Below are 8,458 nucleotides of genomic sequence, written 5' to 3'. Positions count from 1 at the left end.
GATGATCCCTTCAGGACCTTTGGTGAGAGTGGTGATACTGGGAGGGTGGAGGGAGAATGGAGTGGAAAGGGGGAACCGATAAGGATCTCTATATTACCTCCTCCCTGTGGGATGGACAACAGAAAACTGGGTGAAGGGAGACATCGGACAGGGCAAGATATGACAAAATAGTAATTTATAAATTATCAAGGGTTCATGAGGGAGGGGGGAAAATGAGCCGATGCCAGGGGCTTAGGTGGAGAGGGGATGTTTTGAGAATGATGAGGGCAACGAATGTACAAATGTGCTTGACACAACTGATGTCTGCATGGATTGTGATAAGAATTGTATGAGCCCCTAATAAAACGATTAAAAACAAAAGGAAGAACTGGTTTTCTTCCAGAAAGAGCTGCAAGGGCAGTTCTACCTTGTCCTGTAGGCTTGCTGTGAGTTGGAATGACTCCATAGCAATTAGCTTTTCCCTGTTTTGGTTGTTACCCCATGTGCAGGAGGAAGACTCTGCTTCTGTACGGATTTACAGCCTTGGAAGTCCTGTTGAGTAATTCTGCTCTTTCCTGTAGATCCTGATGAGTGGAATCAACTTCAGTGCAGTGGGTTTAGTTTGCTTAATTTTTGCTTCTATGCTAAATACGGAGGGAAAAGGAAATAAATGCCTAGCTAAACCTATAAAATATGAAGGACATAAAGTATGGCATAGAACAGGGGTTGGCAAACCATCTGTAAAAGGCCAGAAAAGACCTATTTGGGGCTCTGTGCCTTATGTGGTGTTTGTTGCTGTTACTCAGCACTGTTGATAGCATGGACGTGGCATAGCCTCCCGCCTGATTGAGCATGTTCCAGTACAGCTCTGTGGATGCTCAAGATTCCATTGCACACGACTTTCACTGAGTTTTGGACATCCTTCAGTGTAGTTTGAACTTTTCCCTCAGCACCATTGGCTCTCGCTCGTGTGCTCCCTCCTGAAATGGTTTATGGGAAATGAAATGGATTATGGCTAGGAGGGCCATATTAATTGACTATATCTCACCCCCAACTATTTTATAACGTAAATTTTTCTCCACTGAAAGGCCATAGAAAAACAGATGGCTGATTGTAGTTTGCTGGTCCATGGTGTAGAATAATTAAAGTACCCAGTAATTGGGAATTGAGTGTAAACAGTATTAGGCGCTCCTATTTTCACTCAGCTAACCCATGACCGTTGAGCTATTTCTGGCTTATTCTCTGTTAAAAGTGTGTGGGCCCAGCTTCAAGGAAACATTTCAATCGTGGTTTCTATGATCTCATGGCAATATGTTGAACTTACCCTAGAATAGACACATAGGGTCCCTGTGAGCTACAGTGTCGAAGAGACCATTATTAAAAACAGAATGCAAAGCAGCTGGTTCTCAGCATCTCCTCCAGCTCGGTCCACACGCTTCCGAATTCCGAAGGTGATGCCATCTCTGGTCCTTCCCTGAAGAGCGCCATTCTCTGAAAGTTACACTAAGTCAAAACAGTTTTGACATCCTCAAGTGACTCAACTTGCGATTCTCTTCGATGTTCTTTGTGTTTGGGGAACACAAAGTTTGAAGGGGCAAGATCGTGACTGTAGGGTGGATGAGGTAAGGTTTCTCAATGAGCTTCTCAAGGGGACAGCCCTTGCTGCTACTACCCTCGAAGAATAAGCAGTGTCATTGCTGTGATGGAAACAGTGTTCCTTGGTGTAATTGTTCTAGCCTTTTTCTCACCAGTACTTTTCTGTTTTCGTAAATCTTCTTCCTAATAAGCCCCATGACCATCCTGTGCTCCTTGAGACAATCTATCAAAGTCCCCCAAACCGGTACCCCTCACCTTCTGAGCTGACTTTTCTGCCTTGAATTTAACTGGCCTAATAGAAGCCACTGTTTTTGATTGGATTTTTTTTTAATGCACCCTAATGAGAATAAGAAAAGTAAGTAAGTTACTGGTCTGCAGCCCATCCACTGATTACAGAGACTTGGTTACACATACTTTGTTTGGAGTAAGCATGCGTATATGAACAGGAAACCCTCGTAGCTACCGTTTCCCTGAAAGTAAGACATCCCCTGAAAATAAGACCTACTTACAGTTTTGCCTCTCGCTGAAATATAAGACATCCCCCCGAAAATAAGACCTTTCCAAAAATAAGGCCCCATGAAGCTACCATGACTGTGGACCATAGCGGTGGGCGCCACCGCGCACCTCACTGTTGGCCACAGCAGCCGGAGCAGACAGGAAGTGCGAGGTCTCTTTTAATTAAACAGTAAATGTGTACCGTATTCTTCTTCATGGAAAAATAAGACATCCCCTGAACATAAGACCTAACGCATCTTTGGGAGCAAAAATTAATATAAGGCACAGTCTTATTTTCGGAGAAACGGAGTAGTACTTTTTAACTGATCCTTGTATATTAACCCATAATTTAGTAGTAAACTAGATTAAGAGATTGCATTGATTAAGGGAAGGGTTGCAGAGCCGACTGTAATTGCTGTCAATCACTTAAAGCTGAGTTGGTGAAAGTTGTGCTATATTTGCTGGATAATAATAAAACCAAAAATAACTCACTGCTATGGAGTTGCTGCTGACTCATAGTGACCGTTTAGGACAGGGTAGAACTGTTCCTGTGAATTTCTGTGACTGGAACTCTCTATGACAGTAAAAAGGAAAAACCTGCCCTTCTCCAACAAAAGAGAGTATAGCTGCCATGTACGATGTAGCCTACATACAACCAAAATCCTCATGGGATTTTATTCTTTCGTTTGGAGATCTAAGGTCATTGTTTTATGGAGCACCCCAGATAATTGGCTGAATACTGTACCGTGCTTCGTGTTGCTGTTCATCGCATAGTTCCTGGACTTTTAAGAGCTTGCAAACCACCATCCAGGCACAACAATTGGTCCTTATCCACTCAGAACAACACAGGTTTGGGATATGTGGCTGCTCGCCTCCGTGAGCAACTGCATCCTTCGCCATGAGGTCAGGAGAATGAGAGGATGCCCGCCTACCATTCCTGAACCTTTGGATCAAAGATTCCGTAGAAGAGTCCTCATCAAAAGTGGGGCATGCAGAACAACTGCAAATCCTCATGGACTCTCGACTTTCTGGAGCCAGGGAGGGTGGATGAACCCCTGAAACTATTGCCCTCAGGTAATCGTCCAATATCAGCCCAAAAATTTCCCCTGAAGTCATCTTAAAACTGAACAGTAATTAAGCTTAACTAGGGAAAAATGCCTGCCTTGAACACTGTACTTTTAAAAGGAATACCTCGGATCACACTGACATCAGCAACTTGAAAGATTCGATAGGAAGGTAAGGGGGGGGGAACCCCAGAAAAGGAGTGTGAGACTGGGTGTATAACTTAAAGAATATCATCAGTGTCACTGAATTGTACAGGTAGAACTGGTTGGAGTAGTGTATGTTTTCATGCATGTCTTCTCAACAGCACAACAGAATTTAAGTTTCAAAAATAGTAACGTGAATAACTCTTGAGATTGGAACATTGACATGTCATGACCTCAGGAATGTATTCAGCTGAGATGTAGATACAAGTGCATTCTTCAAACCAGGGTATACTTGTGTAAAATAAAAATGGACTATAGTTCATCAGAGGTGAAATAACATTGAATCTTTATGTTGAGTTATACCAAGAAATTTCCATCTTGAGAATAATTAAGAAATGAATAAAAAAATAACAAGAAATGAGTCCTTATAATAGAAAAATGGATCATTGAAAAAAGTTTTTTAAAAACAAAACATTTAATACTTACTCCAGGAAAGATCAGAAATGAAATCTTGAGGTACCACTGAATCTAGGAGAGGAAATGTCTATCAACAGTGCAGGCCAGAAAACTGATGGAGGGCAGATGTGGTTTGAGAGATAGGGGTCAACTCTTCAAACTTCTGAGATTCTCACTCAGAAAAGGCAAAGCATTTACATTTTTTGTCCATCTTTTTTATTACAAAATTTTTCAACTACAGAGCAAGAACTAACTTCACATCGGTATATCCTGACTTCAGTAATACAGAGCGACCTAATTTTCTGTGTGTGTTTCATGACATAAATTTATTGGATTGGATCAAAGCATCGCAGACAAGTCTAAAGGAAATCATCTAGACTGTGACTGGACACCTCTTAGCTCTTACTCATCAGCCTGCTGAACTGTTCCTTTTTCAGAAACAGATACATCCAAAGACTTCAGATATCCTTGTTTTTAACTGTTGTGGCTTGCTGGATTAAAGCAGCTGAATTCCCTTCAGGAACTAACTCATCTTCCTGGGCTTGAGAAACGGAACAAGCAACACCTGTCCTCATGTGAACCCTCTGGATGTATTTTTCACCCAAGAAGTTAACGATTTCAACAGCAAGAGGCCCCTTCTGAGTAACCACGTTGATGGGAAGTGGGCACACACAGACCTCATCTCTTATCGGAAGCCCGGTGTCACACCCTTGACCATGTTCTGTACGTGACTACGGATAGTGCAGACGGAAGCCAGCTCCTTTCTATTTCCCCACCATTTCTCAACCCTAAGCCGCCTCTTCTTTCCAAGGAGACTGAGCTCTATGTTGATGTGATTGAAGTCCCTCCGCAGGGTTCCTCTCGAGCCCTTCACCATGACCTTGTGCCCCTTCGGGGAAATGTCAACATTCTCTGGAATATGGACAGTCTGGTTGCTGTGAATGGTTTTCATTCTCATAGTAGATGCGGCAAATAGCCCCTGGGTTTTTTGTGTGTTTTTTTTTATGTTCATTGTTTTATTTTGTAGACATATAACTTACTCTCTCCTTTTGTTACGAGTGGATATTTAGGTCCTTTTATGTCATCTTATAGGAAGGACTGCGGGCAGGCATTCTTGCATATAAGCCTTTAGATGGTTATCCCGTTAAGTTTGTAGGACAAATAGTGCAGTGAACAGATGAAGGTGGTAGGTTGCTTTGTCAAGTAATTTTAAATTTTCATACATTGTTCTAGTTTCTGGGTTTGTTGTTCTTTATGGTATACCTATCTGTTTCTCTACAAGGGAGCCAGTGCTGCTACTTTTAATACTTACAGTTTTACCAATAGTGTATTCGTTTCTGTTTTATGCTTTATATGGTGAGAAGAGTTGTTTCATGTGTTTGTTTGCAAAAATAACTGGAGTGATTTCCCCTCCAATGTCCTTTGCCCTGGTTTTTATCTCAGAGTATGATCCTCTGTATCTGACTCAATAATTGGTTTATTTTATGCCTTTTGCAGGGATTTCAAGAGAATGCAGCCAACTCCACAGAGGTTTGCGGGCAGAAAGAACAGCCAAAGGAGAAAAGGCAAGAGATGAGAGAGGTGAGGAGCCTCCTGAAAGAGCCGAAGTACAGGGCATGGTCCAACACCGGAGGCCGTGAGCCGACTGACAGGCCCAGCAACAGAGTCAGTAGTGACAGCAGAAACCTACTGCTTGGAAAGCAGCTCAGAGAGCTGAACAAAAGTAGCTGTATTGGCCATGAGCTGGATCAGTTGGCAGTGGAATGACCAGCGGCAAGGGGAGCGTGCCCTGAGAGCAACAACGGGCATGCATGGAAAAGAAAAGGGCCCACTTTCTTGCTGGCTAAGAGCAGCTGAGAGAATGTGTCTGCACTGCAGAAGGGTGGGAAATGCTCTCTCAGGGGAGGTTTCCTGGCTGTCTGAACCTGATGCTGGGTGTTGCTCTTCATCCTGAGTTGTATCTTGTTATTTCTTACTCTCTGTGAAGGCTGTGTGACCATTGCAGCAGACTATCAAACCCAGGAGAGAAGAGAGGGCTGCGTGTGAGGGCTTGTGTTAGAATTGGTTTTAAAAAAAAGGTTGGAGAGTGGAGGAATATCTGACCTTTACCTCTTAGGAGCTGATTGATCTTGAGCTGGTCTTGATTTCTCATGATCTCTTCTGAAGTTTTTTGAACTTTTAAGTTTTCATTTTTGCTGCTGTGTAAACTTGCAATAAAGATTCACTGAAAGAAATCTTAATGTACTGGCAGATTTATTTTTGTGGGATGTTCCTAAATTGAAGGATTATTAGGGATGTTGCAGATTGCTTTCTCAGAGTGCAGGTCTTAAGATGCATTTGCCTGCATATCTGCGCCCAGATGATGCTTCGAGTGCCAGACTGCCAAACCTTTGTCTTGAGCTAGGAAGCCCAGTTCTGCCCAGCCACTGCACACAGCCCAGGGGGGCCTAGTTTGTGGCATTTGAGACTCAACCGAGATTCCCAGTCTTGGTCCCCTCTGCTCCCACGACTCAGCAGTTCTAATATTTTTGCCAGGTGTGGTCCCATAAAGCGCCAGTGGAAGGGTATGTACCTAGGAGCCTCAGCCTTGTCTCTAGCCTCTCCGCCCCTTCACCTGCACCAGCCTTTCTCTGGGAAGGTACTCATGGGTGAACTGGCCTTCCCTGCAGTTTGCTTAGCAAAAAAGGTGGCAAAAGTGTGTGGCTGGGAACTCTGTACCCCTGGCCACAGGTGTTCCTATAATGTCTAAATCATGTGATGTACAATTTCAGAATGTATTGTGGACGTTGATTGACACATACCTGCACTGCACCAGTGACTTCACCCCTTTCCTACATCCCCAGCAGTGATAGATCTTTCTGGGTTTAGTTTTTCCCACCCGAGGGTAGGTATAAAGAGCAATGTTACTTGAATGGCATTTTCTCCTCTTGTAGTGAACTGTAAGGTTAGCAGATCGAAACCACCCGCTACTCTGAGGGAGAAAGACGAAACTTTCTGCTCTCATAAAGAGTTTTGGAAACTCACAAGGGTCCTATAGGGTCACGATGAGTTGGAATTGACTCAATTACTGTTTTTGAGGTATTAACTGTTTGTTACTTGACTTTTTCTGTGCATTTCTTTATGGATTTGCCCTTTTCGTATTTATGTATATACACATACATCCAGCATCCTCATTAGGCCCATCTTGTGCTCACGTTCCCGACACATCACTCAAGTCAAATTGGGTGCATAAGCAAATGTGGTGAAGAAAGCTGATGGTGTCCGGCTATTAGAAGATAAAGTGTCTGAGGTCTTAAAAGCTTGAAGTTAAAATAGCTATCTAGCAGGGAAACAACAAAGCCCACATGGAAGAAGCACACCAGCCTGTGTGATCATGAGGTGTCAACAGGATCAGGCATCAGAAGACCCCCAAACAAACAATCTTATTGATGTAAATTGGGGTTGGAGTGGAGACCCAAAGCCCATTTGTAGGCAATTGGACATTCCCTCACAAAAGGATCACAGGAAGGGACGAGCCAGCCAAGGTGCAGTATACCACCAGTGAAACACCCAACATTCCTCTAGTTCTTTAATGCTTCCTCCTGCCCATTATCATGAAACTAGTTCTACCTTACAAATCCGGCTAGACTGGAGCATGTACACTGGTACAGATAGAGCTCACAATGCATGGAATTCAGGACAATAGTGGGAATAGTGACACCATGAGGGTAGAGGGAAGGTGGGGGGAGGAAGGGAGAACTGATCACAATGATGTATAACTACCACCACCCTCTCCATGGGGATGAACAACAGAATTGTGGGTGAAGAGAGACAGCAGATGGTATAAGATAAACTATAATTTATCAAGGGGTCACAGTGGTTGGAAGGAAGGGAAAAAACTGATACCAAGGACTCAAGTAGAAAGAAAATGTTTTGAAAATGATGATGGAAACATGTACAAATATGATTGTTAGGGGGCTCATACAATTCTTATGATGTATGGATTCTTTTATTTATAAAGATAACTAGATATATAACACAAGAAATGAACAGTTAAATTATAAAGCAGTACAAATGGCTCAGTGCAGCTCACTCCCGTGAGAGAGTTTTGAGACACTAGCAGTCCTTAAAGTCTAGTCTGCTGCCAGGTCTTCCTCTATATAGATAGAGAGTTAGGCTATCTCAGCACAGCAGCCAATCACAAGGCAGGTCACCAACCTCCAGTCCCCAGCTCCAGAGATTTCTGAAAGGGACCTCAACTTATAGTAGTGACACAGTTCACAGACTAGGCGTCCTACAGGTAGTATAGCCTGTAAATTGAGGCACAGAACAAGCAAGGCAGCTGCACACTGGTCTGATGAGCAAAGAGCGAGAGACAAGAAAGGCGAGGCTCACCGAGCCATCTATCTCTCAGTTCTTCAGTTAATCCCACTTATGTTTATCGGCCAGGCTGGCACAATAAACTATCTCACAATCCATACATACATCAACCATATAAAGCACATTTGCACATTCATTGCCTTCATTACTCTCAAAACATTTGCTCTCCACGTAAGCCCCTGGCTTCAGCTCCTCTTATTTCCCCTCCCTTCCTGCTCCCCCCCTCCCTCGTGAACCCTTGATAATTTACAAATTATTATTTTGTCGTATCTTGCACTGTCTGACGTCTCCCTTCACCCACTTCTCTGTTGCCCGTCCCCCAGGGAGGAGGTCACATGTAGATCCTTGTAATCAGTTCCCCCTTT

General features: G+C 43.4%; 1 long non-coding RNA gene and 1 pseudogene across 1 annotated transcript in view; one reads left to right on the top strand and one right to left on the bottom strand.

The window, feature by feature from the left end:
• Positions 1-5,968, top strand: part of LOC123521994 — a 10,404-nt gene extending 4,436 nt beyond the window's left edge. The window contains exon 2 of the long non-coding RNA XR_006680310.1: positions 5,232-5,968. This is a non-coding gene — a long non-coding RNA (uncharacterized LOC123521994). The remainder of the gene's footprint in view (positions 1-5,231) is intronic.
• On the bottom strand, positions 4,137-4,686 carry LOC101659654 (annotated as a pseudogene).
• Positions 5,969-8,458: the final 2,490 nt, after the last annotated feature.

This window comes from Echinops telfairi, unplaced genomic scaffold (assembly GCF_000313985.2).
Source record: "Echinops telfairi isolate 266 unplaced genomic scaffold, ASM31398v2 ScPeMD7_655;HRSCAF=1070, whole genome shotgun sequence".
NCBI lineage: Eukaryota > Metazoa > Chordata > Mammalia > Afrosoricida > Tenrecidae > Echinops > Echinops telfairi.
The sequence above is the reverse complement of the archived record's forward strand: the minus strand, read 5'-3'. Positions and strand labels throughout refer to the sequence as shown.